This window comes from Schistocerca americana, chromosome 2, assembly GCF_021461395.2.
Source record: "Schistocerca americana isolate TAMUIC-IGC-003095 chromosome 2, iqSchAmer2.1, whole genome shotgun sequence".
NCBI lineage: Eukaryota > Metazoa > Arthropoda > Insecta > Orthoptera > Acrididae > Schistocerca > Schistocerca americana.
This window is the reverse complement of record NC_060120.1, coordinates 300402996-300423718: the sequence shown is the minus strand read 5'-3', so window position 1 is coordinate 300423718 and position 20723 is coordinate 300402996. Positions and strand designations below refer to the sequence as shown.

General features: G+C 45.7%; 1 protein-coding gene across 1 annotated transcript in view; it reads left to right on the top strand.

Moving 5' to 3' along the window:
- Positions 1–20723, top strand: part of LOC124595729 (probable chitinase 10) — a 372682-nt gene that overhangs the window by 210523 nt on the left and 141436 nt on the right. The window lies entirely within an intron of this gene.

Genomic DNA, 20723 nt, shown 5'->3' with positions numbered 1-20723 from the left:
CACATACGCTGTACCAACGGATGTGTGATAGGTAATTGCTGTCCACGAAGTACTGTATTGGATTAACGGATAAAGTTAAACTGTTACGTCTGGCTTTTAGCATATGATGCGAGTACGTATGATGAACAGCTGTCCTTCAGATGGTTTTACTGTCGAGAAGTGAAGACTTACGTACGTCACCAAACAAATACACGCAGCCTTCGGCAGTACGATGAATGTGTCATGACTAGTAACTGTCGAGTTATATAAATCCGTGGCACTAGCAATGTGCGCATACATGAAGTGAGGACCAACACATCAGCTCAGCACATTTAATGGTGGGATTCTAGGGAACATGAAATTTTCAGTGAAAGATATATTTCCAAATACATTTTCGCAAGGTATACCAGAATATTTCCGAAATATGTGTGCTATGAAACATGACGAAGTAACAGAGGAAACAGAGCATATACAGAGGGGGGCAGTGCGAATGATTGACGGATCGGCGAGTGTAAAGACATTCTGTAAAATATGAAATAGAAGGTAGACGGTAAATGACAGCGATGAATGGCACTGTAGCTTGGAAGATGCTCGTATCGTCAGTCTCCAAGTACAGATTGTCTGTCTGTGATCATTACCGGATAAGATTGTCTGAAGATGCTCAAATGCTACAGAAGTGTTGCACACTTTGTCACAGGTTTCTTTGTTAGGTACAACGCAGTTCGTATATCTACGTTCTGTTTCTGTATATTCTACGCCTGATTATTGTCAGAGATTAAGAAAGTGTACTAAGCATGTTGTCTTTTACACCACTCTTCCGCAGTCGTAGTTTTACAAGTAATATGGGATGTATCAGCGACATATAGCCCTACCACACTGTCACCATGACCACGACTTTGTGACAGTCACCGCGTGGCGCAAGTCCAACCTAATTGTTAGAAACTTGGGTCCAAGACGCCACCAGACGCCCAAGGCGAGGCCCGGCCCTTAAACCAGATGCCATGGTGAACGGTACAGAACGACACAACGACAATATTACCAACAGTATTTGTCATTCCACATGACCATCTTCAGTGCGTGTGAAGGGAACCTGGCGATGCTTCGTGCAGAGACGTCCGGTCAAACGAGCGCAGCGAGCCACGGCGGATCAAAGCTGCTGTGAGATGGCGGACGCCATGAACAAAAATGCAGGGATAACATGCTCTGACCCGCCGCTGGACAGCTTTTTCAGTATCGCAGGAAAGAATATTCAAGTTAATGGATGACTATAGTTCAAGTATAGCGAACGATTTCATTAAACGTGCGGGTATTGCGCGATCGGGTTAGCCTGCACTATTGACCGATATCATTACCATGCAACAAGCCTGGGATCGATTGAAAAGAGCTGCGCAAGCGCATCCTCAGCCCGACACGAAATCTGCGGGAGTTATGCAGGACTGCCACTGCAAAACGGAATAAATTAGACAAGCAGTGGTTAAATGAACTGATGAGATACATGCCACATAGGGTGTAGATTCACATTCATGCAATGAGGCATGTTACTCTACACAGAATGAGGCTGCTACACTAAGCCAAGAGACTTTTACTTTCTCTTAGGTTATAGAGGATGTGATACGCTGGATGTTGATTGTCAAGGAAGTGAGAGATTTGTTAGTTTTCAATTATCGAGTCACCATTGTACGGAATTACGTGCAATTTTTGCTTGCGTAACTTCGTTTGAAACGTATAATAATAATGATTTGCAATTACAATTAGCTAAAAGTGGCAAGAACGAAGATCAAGATCTGACGGATCGTACTAGGCCACCATTCGCTGTGTCAAACATTCCAAGTCCAAAATATGTATGCTAGGAAGACTGATGGAAAGGGAGATATATTTGGAACAATGGGATGGATACGAAATAAATATCTTCAACATTTCGCGGCCCTGTCAGCAACTGTATAAATATTAATTTTAATTTTAATAATGAACAGCCTCAGTTGCACCGTTTACCTAGAATTTACCTAGGTTTCAGTCGTGTTAACCCAACCTTCTTCAGAATAACAGTATCAACCTTTTTCCATAGTGGACATCGTCAAGCTAAAACTACAAATCCATGAAATTATCGTCAGACTGTAAAATTTATGTGGCACTCACTGCCTCGGCCCCACTTCGCGACCAGAATGCGGCAGCCACGAGTGCTGTACTGTCTGACGATAATTTATGGATTTGTAGTTTTACCTTGACGATGTCCACTATGAACAAACGATAGATACTGTTATTCTGAAGAAGGTTGGGCTATCCCGACTGAAACCCAGGTAAATTCCAGGTAAACGGTGCAACTGAGACTGTTCCTTATTAAAATAAAATTAATGGATACGAAATACTGTTAACGATCGACGCGAATGAAGGCAACAGACGAACAAAAGAAGTGTATGGTACGGTTGGTGGATCACAAACGTCTTGAAAAGGAGGGCGATCCACTGGTTAGTTCGTGTTACTTTAGTGTGAAATGGTAATGTTCGTATCCGGGATCGAGTGGAAATTACTGGATACGCATCTCATTGCCAGATCTAGGGAATGTTAGCGGAGTGAAGCGGAAAACGATCTAACTGACGCTGCGTTTATCAGTGGACAGCAAGGAGGCGATCTTAAGTTAAGGAGAATGGAAGCAATTCGTTTATACAAAGCATTGTCTCCAGGAATCAGCATGGGAGACATACCCATTTTCATGCAACTGGAGCTGTCATTTAAGGAACTTAAAGAGTGAGGCAGTATAACTGGTTTGTGAGAAAAATGTGTACCGAAGAATGTTGGTCCCAAAAGCGAACCTTGCGGGACGTGCCCAGTTAGCACTCTGGTGCGTCGCTCGGCAGACTTCCGACACGGCGTGCCGGGTTGCGCATGCGCACTCTCTCCTGCGCCGCTATGCTCCGCGCTGACACCGTTCCCCGTTGCTCCCGACTCTCTCCTTCCGCGCCACAGGTGTCTGTTCCTCCGTGCCGGTGCCCGGCGTCTTCCAGCCGACCGACCGCCCCGAAGTGCTGACTCATGCCTCATCTCCCACTAAGACAGTCAGAAGTCGCGCCACTTGACGCTCGCCAGTTAAAACTCTTCGACATGAAACATGCACTTCCGGAGTTTTACCATTCGACATTATGAAGCCTCTTTAAGGACTGCACTATCAGTCAGCTACTCCGTGACAGAATACACTTTCCCTGTCTGGTTCGGCTTTTCTCACCCCAAATCGGTCAACAAGATAATGGATGGAATGTGAAGGTTTGTTACTGAACACTTACGACCCCACAGTACATGCGAAGGTACAGCCCGACACGTGACTTTCTCATATGACATGCCGACGCCCTCAAAGTATTTTTTTAATTTTTTTTTATTTATGAAAAGCGCTCGACCCAGTATCATACCAGCAAATACTAATCAGAGTACGAACATAGGGGATATGAAACAAAATTTGCAACTTTACTGAGGAGTCTGTGACAAGGAGAACGCGTTGTTGTGGTCTTCAATCCAGAGCCTGCTTTGATGCAGCTCTCCATGCTACTCTATCCTATGCAAGGTTTTTCATCTCCGAGTACCTACTGCATCGTACATCCTTCTGAATCTGTTTGGTATATTCATATCTTAGTCTCCCTCTACGATTTTTACCCTCCACGCTGCCCTCCAATACTAGATTGGTGATCCCTTGATGCCTCAGAATATGCCCAACCAACCGATCCCTTCTTCTAGTCAAGTTGTGCCACAGACTCCTCTTCTCCCCAATTCTATTCAATACCTCCTCATTAGTTATGTGATCTACCCATCTAATCTTCAGCATTCTTCTGTAGCACCACATTACGAAAGCTTCCATACTCTTCTTGTCTAAACTATTTATCGTCCATGTTTCACTTCCATACATGACTACACTCCATACAAATATTTTCAGAAACGACTTCCTGACACTTAAATCTATACTCGATTTTAACAATTTTCTCTTCTTCAGAAACGCTTTCCTTGCCATTGCCAGTCCACATTTTATATCCTCTCTGCTTCGACCATCATCAGTTATTTTGCTCCCCAAATAGCAAAACTCATTTACTACTTTAAGCGTCTGATTTCCTAATCTAATTCCAGTAGCATCACCCTATTTCATTCGACTACATTCACGTAGCCTGTTATTTTAGACGGACAGTAGGCGTAGAGGTAGCTTCAGACTTGCTGTGTTGAGAACCTTGCTGTTCATGTTGTGTATCACTGACATGTCAAGTAAAATTAATAGTGGTCACAAGATTTTCACAGATGACGCAGTTGCTGTTGTAATCTTCAGTCCGGCCGGCTGGAGTGCCGAGCGGTTCTAGGCGCTAGAGTCTGGAACCGCGCGACCGCTACGGTAGCAGGTTCGAATCCTGCCTCGGGCATGGATGTGTGTCATGTCATTAGGTTAGTTAGGTTTAAGTAGTTCTAAGTTCTAGGTCACTGATTACCTCAGAAGTTAAGTCCCATAGTGCTCAGAGCCATTTGAACCATTTTTTGAATCTTCAGTCCGAAGACTGGTTTGATGCACCTCTCCACGCTACTCTATCATGTACAGACCCCGTCATCTCCGAATAACCACTGCAACACATCCATTTGATCCTATTTACTGCACTCGTCCCTTGGTCTCCTTCTGCAACATTTACTCCCCAAACATCTCTCCAGTGCTAAATTGACGATTGCTTGATACCGCAGGATGCGTTCTACCAACCGATCCCTTCTTTTAGTCAAGGTTTGCCATAAATTTCTTTTTTCCGCAGTTCTGCTCAGTACCTTCGTATTAGTTACACAGACCAATGAATTGCAAAACTGCACTCCACATTGCAGGCTGGTTCCATCATTTTTGGACAGTCGCTAACAGATCCAAGGTATGAAACTTCCTGGCAGATTAAAACTGTGTGCCCGACCGAGACTCGAACTCGGGACCTTTGCCTTTCTCGGGGAAGTGCTCTACCAACTGAGCTACCGAAGCACGACTCCCGGTACTCACAGCTTTACGCCTGCCAGTTCCTCGTCTCCTACCTTCCAAACTTTACAGAAGCTCTCCTTACAGAAGCTCTAGATCCAAGGTAGTTAATTGCGCACGTAAATTTTTGTAGACAAACTTCGTGATTGTGTGGTAGATGCTGCTGAAAACTGCAGCCGGAAACCGCCGCGTTCGCAGATCCCTTCAGAGTCCAACAGATTCCACGCCTGGCGTGCTTCGCGGTGGGAGATGCATCCCGTGTGAGAGCGGGTTAAGGGGCAGAGCTCGACGACGGTCGGAAGCTATTAGTGGGGTTAAGCGTCGGAAGCCCGGGGTGCGCCGAGTGCCGACCGCAGACTGCGTGGGCCGTCGGCCCCGCGAGTTTCTCTTTGTGCGAAGGTCAGTGCCAGAGCTCTCCATCACGCATCGGGGCCGCCGCCTCCTGGAAACGGGCCAGGCCACGCCAGCATATTCGTGCCAGGGCTCGCAGCTTCGACTCCCCGGCTCAGGCCCCACAGGACGCCGACCACACTGGAGCGGAGGACACACCTCGATCTGGGCTCTGAGCACTATGGGTCTTAACAGCTCTCGTCATCAGTCCCCTAGAACTTAGAACTACTTAAACCTAACTAACCTAAGGACATCACACAACACCCAGTTATCACGAGGCAGAGAAAATCCCTGACCCCGCCGGGAATCGAACCCGGGATCCCGGGCGAAGGAAGCGAGAACGCTACCGCACGACCACGAGCTGCAGACACCTCGATCTAGAGGGACAGTACACCTTCAGTGGCTGCCGTGTTGAGCTCTGCCTCTGTTTAGTTTCTGGTATATACGAGGGGCGTTCAGAAAGTAAGCTCCGATCGGTCGCGAAATGGAAACGACTATGAAAATCCGATAAAGCTTTGCACAGATGTGTTGGGTAGTGTCTCTAGTATAGCCCCAGTTAGCATCACGTCGCTCTTCTCATTTCTGAGCTCGCAGTGAGTGCGTAAAGATGTCTAGAAAATAGTGTCTGCCGCCAAGTACGAGGGCCTGGTGAGAAATTTCGCCTGAAGCTATGCAGCTAACATTACATAACTGTCGTGCTGTTTCGTCTTCACGACAATTCTCAGCCGCATTCTGCAGGGGTAATGAAGATGCTCCTGCATCGTTTTCAAATGGAAATGTTAGATTACCCACAATACAGTCCGCAATTGTCTCCCCCGAGTTTCATCTCTGGTCACATGAACCGCTGTCTTTGAAGACAACATTTTGACACAAACAACGAGGTGTAGGCCAGCGTGGAGAATTGGCGGAAAGCACTGGCGGCTGCCTTCTATGATGAGGCTATTGAAAAGTTGGTACAACGCTATGACAAAAGTCTAAGTCAGAACGGCGACTACGCAGAGAAGTAGCTGAAAAGTGTAGCTAATTGTTACAAGTAAAACATTTCTGATGTTCACTGTGGTTTCAATTTGGCAATCAATCGGAGCTTACTTTCTGAACAGGCCTCGTAATTTAGGCTCCAATTCCGTAGTTTCCTGTGGATGTACTTACCTTGTGGTCATTGTTTTTCAAAAATGGTTCAAATGGCTCTGAGCACTATGGGACTCAACTGCTGAGGTCATTAGTCCCCTAGAACTTAGAACTAATTAAACCTAACTAACCTAAGGACATCACACACATCCATGCCCGAGGCAGGATTCGAACCTGCGACCGTAGCAGCCTCGCGGTTCGAGACTGAAGCGCCTAGAACCGCATGGCCACAACGGCCGGTCATTGTTTTTCCAGAGTTGCAGGTCCACTGCTGCAGTTGATGTTTCACGTGATATTGAGGACTCTTCTCATGATCCATGTTTACTAGTACTATTCTCCAGCACAAATAAAAACATATACGAGAGCTATTTTTTTTCAGTTTCCCATCGGTCGCAAAATGGAAACCACAGTGAACATTTAGGTACATCTTCCAGCTACTTTGCTACACAGTGACCCCTTCTACTTAGACATTTGCGGCAGCATTGTACAAGGTTTCCAATACCATCGTCTTAAACGTCAGCCTCCTGTCTTTCCTCCAATTCTCTATGCAGGTCTGCAACTCGTTCGTGCCAGAATGTTGTCATCATAGCCAGCCGTTCATGTGAGCAAAGAGATGAAATTCAGAGCGACGCAAGTGCGGGCTGTATGGTGTGTACCGAAACACTTCCGGTCTAAAACGCTTCAGGAACGACTTTGTTGCAATTAGAGTGAGCGGCCGACATTGTCACGAAGAAAGACAATGCCTCGTAACAACATACTACTTCGCTTGTTCTGCATTGCTAGCCGCTTGGTTAGATGCGCCATGTCACTAATTGCGCGACCCCTCCCGCCGGAGGTTCGAGTCCTCCCTCGGGCATGGATGTGTATGCTGTCTTTAGCGTAAGTTACTTAAAGTAGTGTGTAAGTCTAGGGACCGATGACCTTAGCAACTTGGTCCCTTAGAAATTCGCACACACTCTGAATTGCTTTTCGTAAACGAAAAGCGTCACTCACTCGCTGAACAAGATCACTGGTTGACATTCGCTTCCTTCCGCGACCACTTGCACCATAGACGTTTGTAGAAGCTCATTCCAAGATCCTGTACCATTGCCGCACTTTGCTGCCACGTGTAGCAGTTACGTTATGCCGGCTGAATGAAATTATGTGGAATCCCTCAGCATGTAGAAATCGAAAGACACCACGCACTTTACACTTGGCAGGAGAGGATGTTATTCTACTGATCTGTACGTGCTCACTGTGCACTCAGAACTGAAAAGTGCGATGTGACGCGATCGACGTGCCTACTAGGCACACTGCGCAATACGTCTGCACAAAGCTTCTTCATATCGTCACTGTGGTTTTAATTTCTCATTCGATCCGACCTTGAGAATAAAAGCCCTTGTTTTTGCTGCATTTCAATATGGCCGTCGTCAGTTTTGCCAGCATACAGCGTTATTTATAAAACTCTCCGGTGTTTCAGAAGACTACTGCGTAAAAGTTGAAATAACTCACGGGAATGCAGCCGAGTGATGTCGACAATCGCAGATATTTCGACAAGAGCACACCCTGCCATTTTCAGGGTAAAACTGCAACAAGTAAGCGCTGTGCAACCGAATAGAATATCTCGGTTTTCATAAAAACTCCATAGAGGTAACCCCCCCAATATATATATATATATATACTGTAAACACTAGTGCCATCACAAACGAAACAGACCGATGTCAGAAGTTATCGATAGTGAATTAATACTCAACGGATGAGGGAGCATAAACTCTGTCCCTCTGTTTTTTGAGAAGTGAGAGAGCAGGATTCCATGCAGATTTTATTAAAATAAAACCGTCTCTATTTATAAGGTTACTTGCTAATTTAATTTCAACAGCTTCCCTAAGAACACTATGCCAATAGCTGGAAGTGGGTGCCAGAATCTCCGTGTTGTATTCCACAGGATGATCGGTGCCAAGGCAATGTTCTGCAATGGCGGATTTGTTCGGCGGTTGTAAGCGTGCATGTCGCTTATGCTCGGTACACCGATCCTCCACAGCCGTGATAGTTGGACCGATTTATGGTATGCCACAACTGCAAGGAATAGTGTAGACATTTGCCTTACGCAAACTGAGTATGTTATCTTTACAGAGTTTCTGGGAAAATGAGGTATTAAATTCGCTTGTAGAGCGCTTACTTGCTGCGGTTTTAACTAGTAAATGGCAGGGTGTGCTGGTGTCGAAATATGGGCGGTTGTCGACGACGTCAACTGCCTGCATTCCCGGAAATTATTTGAAAATTGTATACGCCGAGAGAAATGAAGGCCTCATACTGCGTCAAAGACATACAGAACGTAGACTCGTAAGGGGATAGACTAGCTCTACTAATTTTTGACTCGCATAAGTGGTGCTCAATATTGACACCGTTTGTGACGCATCAAATACGTGTGTTATATGTAAAAAGGGAAAGGAAAGGAGACGTAGTACTGATGTCAGTTGCATCGGGACATTACGCGGAATCAGTGGCGACGAGTGAAAATGTGTACCGTACCGGGATTCGAGCCCGGGATCTCCAGCTTACTAGGCAGGTGCGTTAACCACCGCACCGTCCGGAACACAGCGTTATCACAGCTGCGCGGACTACCTCGGCACGCCTCACGGCCGACCCGTGTTCCCACCTATCCGCCGTCCCTGTCCATTTGCTCCATAATCGCTATTCTCAGATTCCCGCAGCAGGTCGGATGTACTTGTCCATAAGCACTGAAGAAGGCGAATCAGTAGTATGAATGCGTGTCCGAAAGAACAGACACCGCGCATTCAAACAAAAACCTGTGTACAGTCCGCCCCCGGTAGCTGCGTGGTCAGTGCGACAGAATGTCAATCCTAAGGGCCTGGCTTCGATTCCCAGGTGGGTTGGAGATTTTCTGGGTGTTGTGTTGTCCTAATCATCATCATTTCATTCCCATCGACGCGCAAGTCACCGAAGTGGCGTCAAATCGAAAGGCTTGCACCCGGCGAACGGTCTACCCGACGGGAGGCCCTAGTCACACGACATTTACATTTACCTGTGTACAATTCATTGAAATCGCTGCTCGAGTAGACGCTGCGGCAACCCGCTTCGGATGTCTGTTGATTTGGTTGCCTACCTGCCGTCACGAATCCCTTCGACGCGACAGTACAGAGCGGATGATTTGTCTACATGTTCTGACACGACTACCCTCTAGTGGAGCACTCTGCTACCACACCAGAGCGAACGCTACGAATCGAAGGTTGAAGAGATGCTCTGTCCATTGATAAGCGTCATTTCCCTGTATGTCTTGTTGCTTTTGCGCACTCCTTAACTAAATCTGTACTTATGAATAACACTGTATTATTGGTTAGAAACAAATCTGAAGCAGTTAAACCAAACCAGGAAATGTTGCTCCCATTAATTTGCCATCCTCTTCTGAGGCAGCTACTTTTATAACTGTGGCGTCAACCAAACTCAGATTTTAAGTACGCTTCAGTGGGTCAAAAAATAATTCAGGGTCCCTAATAGATTTCCGGTTGCTTTCACATGCCATTTATATTTATAATACCGTGACTGAACGGAGGTGATGTGGGAACTGAGGAACTTAAAAGGACATACAAAGAAGAAAATTACTACAAAAATGCCAAACTGCCGTTGTCTGTCTACTGTTAGATATTCAGTTACTCACTCACATATTCCGTAGAATTTGCACAGTGATTGTCAAACTGATTTCAAATAAGGCCATTTACAGGCTACGTATACGTGATTTCCTTGTGAGTTTTGTTACACACTGGCCGTTTAAAAGGACAATGCCTTATTAGTCTTTAATATAAATTACGTATCTAGAGACAGACTTAAATTATGATTGTTTGTTTCTTATTTAGCCACACAAAGCTGCAAGTTTTTAATCATGAATTCCATTATGAGACATAAGGAACTGTATAGAAAAAATGATTAGAGTCTAGAATTTAAATTTGTATTTTCACCTGTCAAACATTTTACTCTGTTAAGCAAAATTGATCACATTTTTACCTTCTTTGTGGGCCGCTGACAACAACAACTTCAGTAACGATCAATGAAGCTAATTTTTAGGGTTCTGTACCTGAATCGATCAAACCAGAACCGTTACATAATCACATTCTTTTCTGTCCCCCTGTCTGGCTGTCCGTCCGTCCATCGGGTGTTAAAACCCATTTTCTCAAGAATGAATGTCGAATACTAAGATCTACGGTTCCTTGACGGTGTGAAAAAGTAAAGCTTCTAAATCAAAAGATACGGCCATACACATTCAACAGCCAAAAAAATTGGTACACCTGCCTAGTATCGTGCGAGCACGCAACATGACGTGGCACGGACTCGACTAATGTCTGAAGTAGTGATGGGGGGAACTGACACCAAGAATCCTGCAGGGCTGCCCATAAATCCGCAAGAGTGCGAAGGGATGGCGATCTCTTCTGAAGAGCACGTTGCAAGGCATCCAAGATATACTCAATAATGTTCATGTCTGGGGAGTTCGGTGGCCTACGGAATTGTTTAAACTCAGAAGAGTGTTCCTGGAGCCAATCTGTAACAATTCTGGATGTGTGGGGTGTCGCGTTGCCGAGGTCCGTCGGAATTCACAATGGACATGAATGGATGCAGGTGAACAGACAGGATGCTTAACTACGTGTCACCTGTCAGAGTCGTATCTAGACGTATCATTGGTCCCATATCATTCCACTTGCACATGCCCCACACCATTACAGAGCCTCCACCAGCTTGAACAGTCAACTGCTGACATGCAGGGTCCATGGACTCTTGAGATTGTCTCCATATCCGTACACGTCCATCCGCTCGATACAATTCTAAACGGGGTTCGCCCGACCAGGCAACATGTTTCCAGTGATCAACAGTCCATTGTCGGTGTTGACGGGTCCAGGCGAGGAGGAAAGCTTTGTGTCGTATAGTCATCAAGGGTCACGAGTGAGCCTTCGGCTCCGAAAGACAATATCTATGATGTTTCGTTGAACGTTTCGCACGCTGACACTTGTTGATGGCCCAGCATTGAAATCAGCAGCAACTTCCGGTGGGGGTGCAATTCTGTCACGTTGAACGACTCTCTTCAATCGTCGTTGGTCCCTTTCTTGCAGTATCTTTTTCCGGGCCTAGTGATGTAGGAGATTTGATGTTTTACCGAATTCCTGATATTCACGGTACACTAGTGAAATGGTCGTGCGGAAAAGTCCGCACTTCATCGCTACCTCGGATATTCTGTGTCCCATCGCTCGTACGCTGACCATAACACCACGTTCAAACTCACTTAAATCTTGATAACCTGCCCATTGTAGCAGCAGTAACCGAGCTAACAACTGCGCCAGACACTTGTCTTATATAGGCGTTGCCGACCGCAGCGCCGTCTTCTGCCTGTTTACATATCTCTGTATTTGAATACGCATGCCTATACCAGTTTCTATGGCGCTTCAGTGTATGTCACGTATTTTCGTACTCGCAAACTCACTCATCAAAGCCCGTACATGAGCAGTCTATACATATAGTTAAGTTTGTACAGAACCCGTCACGCAGCGAGTCTTATTCGCACTTCTCGTTTCTTTCCTCTCTGGAATAAAAAAATCGACTTCACTTGTTATGATTTTGATTAGGGTAAATGTGTTTGTTGTTAGGTATCATGAACGACTTTGTTTCGATAATGGATTATAAAATTACGCCACCCTGTTATAACCAAATCGTAAGACTCGGAAGAAATATTCTCCAGCCTGGAGCTGAAAGAAGAGAGCCGATAAGTCTGTGAGAGAACAGCCACTAAGGACTTGGAGGTTAGCGACAGCGTTCTGCCTGTCTGCCCGAGGTCTGCCGCCACCTGTTCTTGCAGCGGCGGCCCGCGGTCGGCTTTCTCGCCGGGAAAAAACCTCCCCGGAGTCCACCGACGTCGCTCATCCCTTTCCCAGTCGCAGGCAGCATCGGCTCATCTCTTCCCGTACCGGGCCGGCTTTACGTAAGACGGATGAGGTGGCAACGGCTCCCGCCAGCAGAGTACAGTAGAAAGCGCGCTCGACGCGGAGATAGCGCTCCGGAAGCTTTTGTCCGCATCACTCAGCTGCCGATAGCGGCCGTCGGTTCGGCTCCGAGCAGCGCCAGGCAGTGAAATGTGGGCTCCGAGCTCGGTGTACGTACGCATCGGCAGTGAAATCTCTCGGGTCAACGGGTCGCCAGTGGCGCCTCGCCCTTAACCCTCAGAGTTCATGCGCCTGTCTGGTGCTTCGTTTCATGCACGTAGTGCTCTCTCACCCTCTCTGGAGGAGGAAGGTCGTGAAAGCGTAGACTTCGCTGATACTCTTTTTTTAGAAGAAAGCTTTCACCGCTCACGATGCGCAGATGTTAAATTCGAGTGATGTACTGACAACGTATTTCAGGCAGAAGCTGCAGCCAGATTTATATACAACTACTAATACCTAATCGAGTAGTCAGATTACTAGATTAGTACGAAGATAAAGAAAGTAGGTGATTATACAATATTTGATCATCCGAATACACACATCGCACCAGTTGTATACCATGCACAATGACTGTTCAAAAACTTCAGTAACATTCGCAATTTCGCGCCAATAGTGTGTTGGAGCGAAATACAGTCGGCATCGCTGCACGCGACTGTATTTAATGCCGGAAGTTCCACTGCTGTATGTCTGTTAGTTATTGTTCAGTGCTGTATTGGGTAGAGCGTTGCGAATTTCGAGATGGCAGAGTTAGAACAGCAACGCGTCTGCATTGTATTTTGCGTGAAACTCAAGAAAAGCTTTACAGATACACGCCAAATGATGCAGAATGCCTACTGTGGCGAGTACTTAAGCCGTACGCTGTGTTACGAGTGGTTCACATGGTTTAAAAGTGGCCCGACGGAAGTTAAAGATGACCCTCGTTCAGGACGTCCTTAGAAGTCTACCGACGTCAGAAAAGTCAACGAAACTGTGCGTGCCAATCGAAGACTGACTGTTCGAGAGGTTGCAGAAGAATGTAACATTTCCGTTGGATCGTGTCTTGAAATCCTGATACAGCATCTTGGAATGCACTGCGTTGCCGCCAAGTTCGTCCCACGGCTAATGAGTCAAAACCAGGAAGACGTCCGTCTCGAAGAGCTTCTGGATCGCACAAATGAAAACGAGATGTACCTTAAGACAATCAAAACTAGTGATGAGACGTGAGTCTACGGTTATGATGTTGGGACCAAGGTTCAGTTTTCACAATCGGTCGGCAAAGGTCCTCCAAGACCAAAAAAGAAGCTCGTCAGGTCAGATCACATGTCAAAGCGATGCTGATAGTACTCTTTGACTTTAAATGATTGGTTCACCATGAATTCGTGTTACAAGGACAAACTGTTAATCGATGGTGCTATCGGGTCGTGTTGTGACGCCTGCGAGAAAATGTGAGAAGGAAACGGCCGGAAATGTGGCGAGACAATTCATGGCTCTTGGATCACATAACGCAACCGCCCATTTACTCCTGTTGATGCGTGACTATTCCACAAAAGCGGAAATCACTGTGCTGCTTCATCCTCCGTACTCTCCAGACCTGGCCCCTGCGCACTTTTTTTTATTTCCAAAGTTGAAAACCCCTTTGAAAGGACGAAGATTTACAACGACAGACGAGATAAAAGAAAATTCGCAGACTGCGCTTCGCGCAATCCAGCAAGAGGCGTACCAAGAGTGTTTCCGGAAGTGGAAATGGCTTTGGGAATGGTGTACCAATTGTGGAGGCGAGTACTGTGGAGGAAACTATGCACAACAAGTAAAAGGTAAGCGCAGAATACTTTTATGGACAAATGTCTGCAAATTTTCGAACAGACCTCGTATACTCCAGAGAGGAATCTAAGGAACGTGGAAAAATTCTTACAACATTGCACATATTATCGAACCCGCCAGGTTAGCCGAGAGCGCTAATGCACCGCTCCCTGGACTCGGGTAGGCGCGCCGACCGCGGATCGAATCCGCCCGGCGGATTAACGACGTGGGCCGCTGTGCCAGCCATCTTGGATGTGGTTTTTAGGCGGTTTTCCACATTCCGATAGGTGAATACCGGGATGGCCCCCACATTACGCCTCAATTACACTACTCGCAGACATTTGAAACACGTTCGCACTATTTCATGGTTTACACTAGACGCAGACAGCTGGGGTACACTGGTTCCATCCCAGGGGGTATTGGGTGGTGGCAGGAAGGCCATCCAGCCACCCCTTTAAACTAACCATGCCAAATCCGACCCTGCAAAAGAAGAAGAAGATTGCACATTTTATTGAAATCCAATACACTGAAATTATGTAAAAATATATTATGGGTCATTAAATTAGTTTAAATTCTGCTATAGGGTTCTTCAATGCGGTAGAAGAAATTATGCAACAGAAAGTTATTTAGTCTTAAAAACTCCGATACTGTACGCACAATGTGTACCGCGTAGCTGACTACTTTCTGTACTAATGTTAAACGGCTGAAAGTACGAAATACGTAGTTATGGCTCATCGTTTGCAGGTCCACAATCAGTGCGAGGTTTCTACTCCCTATTAATTCCATTTCCCCATTTTAATCTGCATATGCCTCACTATTATCATTTTTCACCCGTGGCACATTCTGATAATGCCCCAAAAGGGAGAAAGGCGTCATTTCGTCGAAAGCAAAAAATATTTTGCAACCTAGACTGTGTTATCTCAAGCTATTCATAGCCAGTTGCTGTACCAAGCGCCTACTATGGAATGGAATCAATTCTACCAAGAATGTCAGTAGTTCTGGGAGAATGCTGTCTACCACTGGTGACTTGTTTGTTTATCTGCTTGCGTCCCACTAACGTACTGGCGATCCAAGCGTCAGCTGAGTGACGGTGCGAACACTTGTAGCCGCTGTCGGCTCCGCGCTTGTCTGTGGTGCTGAGTGCTGTACAGTGCTGCGCCGTGCTGTGTTTTCTCGGCTCGGCGTGCTGGAAAGCGCGCCCGCCCCCCGGCCGGGTTTCTCCAGCGCCGTGTCCGTCTCCATGTCCGCGACTCGTGCGCCACCTGCGTGAGGAGAATCAGCACCGCTGCGCCGCCACGAGGTCTGCCGCCGGGTATTCCATCGTCTCACACGAGGAGATTCGCCTCCAATAATCTGATAATGGTTACTTGTCCAATAAATTGTTCCATAAAGTCGGCAACTGTGATCGCACGTGAATAGTAACACTTGTTTCATCATGCTGGAAGCAGAGGCAACCGACTATGACGCCTTTCTCCCTTTTGGGGCACCATCAGAATGGCCTACGGGGGAAAAATGATAATAGTGAGGCATATGCAAGATTATAACCAACCGTCCCAGCCTAGAAATTCGCTGAAAACCTATGTTGCTGACTACCAATGGAAACGTTTTCTCATAGTTCTGCCAGTGATTATTCCAACTGTCACATACAAACAGAAACACGCAGCAGGGAGCTTTAATTTATATACGGGGCTGTTCAAAAAGAAGGAACAGATTTCAAACATCAATTGCTTCCAAAATATGACAGGTAGAAATACAAAGCGAACGTTTCTGGAAAGACAAAAGTTCAAATTTTTATGCAATCAATGTGAGCACCATGTGTTACGTGACAAATATCAAAACGGTCGTTCATTTCCTACAACACACGAAGTACCTTGTCTCTCGTTATCGAATTCACATCTTCAACAATGCGATGTTGCAGAGTTTCAAGAGTGTCAGGCATAGAGAGGATAAAAACGCCAATCCAACGGCGTTTTTATCTTCCCTATGCCTGACACTGTTGAAAGTCTGCGATATCGCATTGTTGAAGCTGTGAATTCGATAACGAGAGACCAGCTGCTTCGTGTGTAGCAGGAAATGAGCGACTGTTTTGATATTTGTCGTGTATACATGGTGCTCCCAATGAATGCATAAAAATTCGAAATTTTCTCTTTCGAGGAATGTTGAGATTGAGTTTCTCCGTTTCGTAGTTTGAAAGCAATAAATGTTTGAAACTTATTGATTCTTTTTGAATAGCCCAGTGTAGCTGGCGTCTCGCCTATGATTCGTCAGGCACATTGTCTCTGGTGTTTTGACAGATATTTTCAGTTTCGTTTTAGCATTGTGTACCTGGAGCCAGCCCAAGTAATTACCGCTCGTCACGTCTTTCATGCGAAGCCCAGTATGAACTGAAGGCATGGGTTTGTTTACCATTATGAACAAAATTATTTTTAAATTGGAATTATGATTGCCTATTCGATAGCGCAGCCTCAGATTAGTCCGGTGCGATATTCGTTTTATCGACATGTATTTTCAGGAAGAGTAAGACACGAAGAATAAACAGCAGTACAGCAGCGACAACAACTTTGTAGTTTAGCCACATGGAGCAGCAACGTTTCCTGTACTTCTGGAACCCCTTAACTCCCTCCATCCGGGCATTTTCTTCACCATGGAAGTGGAGAAGAACTGATACCAGCCGTTCATAAGTGTCTTGGTCCGCAGAAATAAGACGGTTCCTTGAGTCACAGCACGTTTCGTAAACCAACGCACGCTGACCTACAGCTACGAGATACGAGCTGCCATCACCTATCTCAGCGCAGTAGAGTATTACGGACTCTAGTTCATAGGGCTAGAGTTATTTCAGACGCAGGGAGAGCACCAGCAGAGCTTAGCCATCTTCGCTCAGTGTCTGTACAAAACTGGTACCGTGATAAACAGATTCGTAATGCATTTCAACCTGCACACACTGACGCTTAAGAACAGCCAGAAGAAAAGGAGAACTCCAAGAGGATGGTTTTTCTACCCTATGTTAGTGGCGTGCCCTTTAAGACTGGCAGGCTGTTCAAGAAACATCAACTAAAATGTGTCTTCCGCACTCCAGCGTGAATGCAAACTATGATGGGTCCTGTTAAAGACAACGTATTTCTAAGGAGGACAGAGATACATTAAATCCTGTGCCATTGTGGGAAATCATACTTTGGCCAGACATGTCGCACTGTTAAGGATAGATTCGCTGAACATAAACTTGAAGATGTCGAGCAGCTACCTCGTTGAAATATTGTGCATCTTCCACAAAATTATCCGACGTACTGCCCGTGAACCAATGAAGCATAAATGATAATTTTTAAAAAGCCGTTGGGGGGACGGAGGTATGGAGGGGAGGGGGACCACACTAGTAAATACTTAACATATATTCCTTACACCTGTATTACAACCGGTAATACAAAGCCATGCATCATACGGTCACATGGTAATTTAAAAAAAAGGCAGGTCAACAAAACCAAAAATAATACAGATAAATATACGGATACTATCTCCGTCTGAGAATTAAAAGGAAGGTAGCACAAATGGAGATTTTACAGAAACAGGAGCGGAGATGAGTCGAACCTTTACATAGCCAATCTGTGGCAAGCAGATACTCTCTCTCTCTCTCTCTACCTTACGGAAGACCCAGATAGTTGTCAAAGTTCTCAACAAGAATGCCGGGTTTTTTGAATAAATAAAATTTTACGGAACGACAGAAATCATCGGAAACAAATTATCGAACAGAGTGAAACAGTAATTTACGCAATACTTGCCAATTCCGTGACCTTACACCTCGACGCGCCGAAACCGATGCTTATAGATACGACGAACGTCTCTTCCGCTGCCTCTAGTCTTACGGATATGAATAAAGATGTCGGTTAACTGTTGCTATTTGTAGTTCATCCAGCAACCAGAACATCAAATGTAAACAAAAGCGCAGTGAACAATTGGAAGCAGAACAAAAGCTGACGAACAGTTTACTACATTGTCCAGTGAATTTACATCTACATATGTACTCTACAAACCGAAGTATCGTGAATGTCGGAGAGTACCATGTACCACTACCAGTCATTTCTTTTCCTAATCTACTCGAGAGGGAGGAAACGGCTGTCATTGTGCCTCAGTACGAGCCCTAATTTGTCTTATCTGGTCTTTGCAATCCTCACGCGAAATGTACATTCGCGGCAGTAGATTCGTTCTGCAGTCAACTAAAAGTGCCTGTTCTCTACGTTTTTTCAGTAGTGTTTCACGACGAGAATGCCGCCTCCCATCCAGGGATTCCTTCTTCAGTTTCCGAAACATTTGCATGACGCTCGCATGTTGATCAAACCAGCCGGTAACAACTCTAGCAGCCCATTTCTGAAGAATTCTTTCGACGTCTTCCTTTAATCAAAACTGTTCAGGATCCCAAACACTCGATGAGTAGGCCCCCTACTGAAGAATAGAAGCACTAGTCTCCAATTCGCTGTCTCCTTCATGGATGAGCTAGAGTTTCCTAGAATTCTTCCAGTAAGCCGAAGTGGAATATTAGTGTTCCCTACCAGAGATCTTACATGCTCGTTCCATATCAAGTCGCCTTGCAACGTTACGCCCACGAGTTAAATCGACGTGACCGTGTCAAACTGCACTAATATTGTATTCGATCATTACAGGATTTCCCGCGCCCGGGTTCCCGGGTTCGATTCCCGGTGGGGTCAGGGATTTTCTCTGCCTCCTGATGACTGAGTGTTGTGTGATGTCCTTAGGTTAGTTAGATTTAAGTTGTTCTACGTTCAAGGGGACTGATCACCATAGATGTTAAGTCCCATAGTGCTCAGAGCCATTTGAACCATTACAGGATTGTTTTGCTACGTGCTTTAGCTGGCATGATACTACATTTAGATCAAGCTGCCATTCATCACATCAAATAGAAATTCGACGTCATCCTGCATTTCTTTACAGTCACTGAACGACGATGCCTGTCGGTATACTACAGCGTCTTCGTCAGTGAACAGTCAAGGATTACTACTCAGCCTATCCGTCTGATTATTTATGTAAATAGAGAACGACAGCCATCCTATCACACTTCCCTGTGACACTCCTGACGATACCCTCGTCTCTAAAGAACACGCGCCGTCGAGGACAACGCACTGGGTCCTGCTGCTTAAGAAGTCTTCGAACCACTCACATATCTGAGAACGTATTCCGTATGCTCGGAGCTTCATTAACAGTCTGTAGTCGCACACCGTCTCAAACGCTTTCCAGAAATCTATGAATATGGAATATGCATGTTGTCCTTCATACGAGGTTCACAGGATGTCGTGCGAAGAAAGGGTAATCATGACGGACGCGCCTCATTTGCGTACATAAACCGATAGTGGTTGGTTAATAACGACATTTCCATTAAAAATGATATTGTCTCATAATTTGTTGATGAGGTATTCAAACTAGCTGTGTGGCGAGAACAGGACCGGACCTGACATCGAACCCTGTGGAACACCTGTGTTAATTTTTCCCCAGTAAGAAGACTATTTGGCCTAAAAGCTACCTCCTCCTTCAGATGTGACTACCGATCAGTTCAGTAAGAAATGAAGTATCATCTACATCTACATCTACATACATACTCCGCAATCCACCATACGGTGTGTGGCGGAGGGTACCTCGTAAAACTAGCATACTCGCTCCCTGTTCCACTCCCAAACAGAACGAGGGAATAATGACTGCCTATATGTCTCTGTACGGGCCCTAATCTGTCTTATCTTATCTTTGTGGTCTATCCACGAAATGTAAGTTGGCGGCAGTAAAACTATACTGCAGTCAGCCTCAAATGCTGGTTCTCTAAATTTCCTTAGTAGCGATGCACGAAAAGAACCCCTCCTTTCCTCTAGAGTCTGCCACCCGAGTTCCTGAAGCATTTCCGTAAAACTCGCGTGATGATCAAACCTATCAGTAACAAATCTAGCAGCCCGCCTCTGAATTGTTTCTACGTCCTCCCTCAATCCGACTTGATAGGGATCCCAAACGCTCGAGCAGTACTCAAGAATAGGTCGTATTAGTGTTTTATAAGCGGTCTCCTTAACAGATGAACCACGTCTTCCCAAAATTCTACCAATGAACCGAAGACGACTATCCGCTATCCCCACAACTGCCATTACATGCTTGTTCCGCTTCATATCGCTCTGCGATGTTACGCCCAAATATTTAATCGACGTGACTGTGTCAAGCGCTACACTACTAATGGAGTATTCAAACATTACAGGATTCTTTTTCCTATTCATCTGCATTAATTTACATTTATCTACATTTAGAGTTAGCTGCCATTCTTTACACCAATCACAAATCCTGTCCAAGTCATCTTGTGTCCTCCTACAGTCACGACACCTTCCCGTACGCCACAGCATCATCAGCAAACAGCCGCACATTGCTATCCACCCTATACAAAAGATCATTTATGTAGATAGAAAACAACAGCGGACCTACCACGCTTTCCTGGGGCACTCCAGATGATACCCTTACCTCCAATGAACACTCGC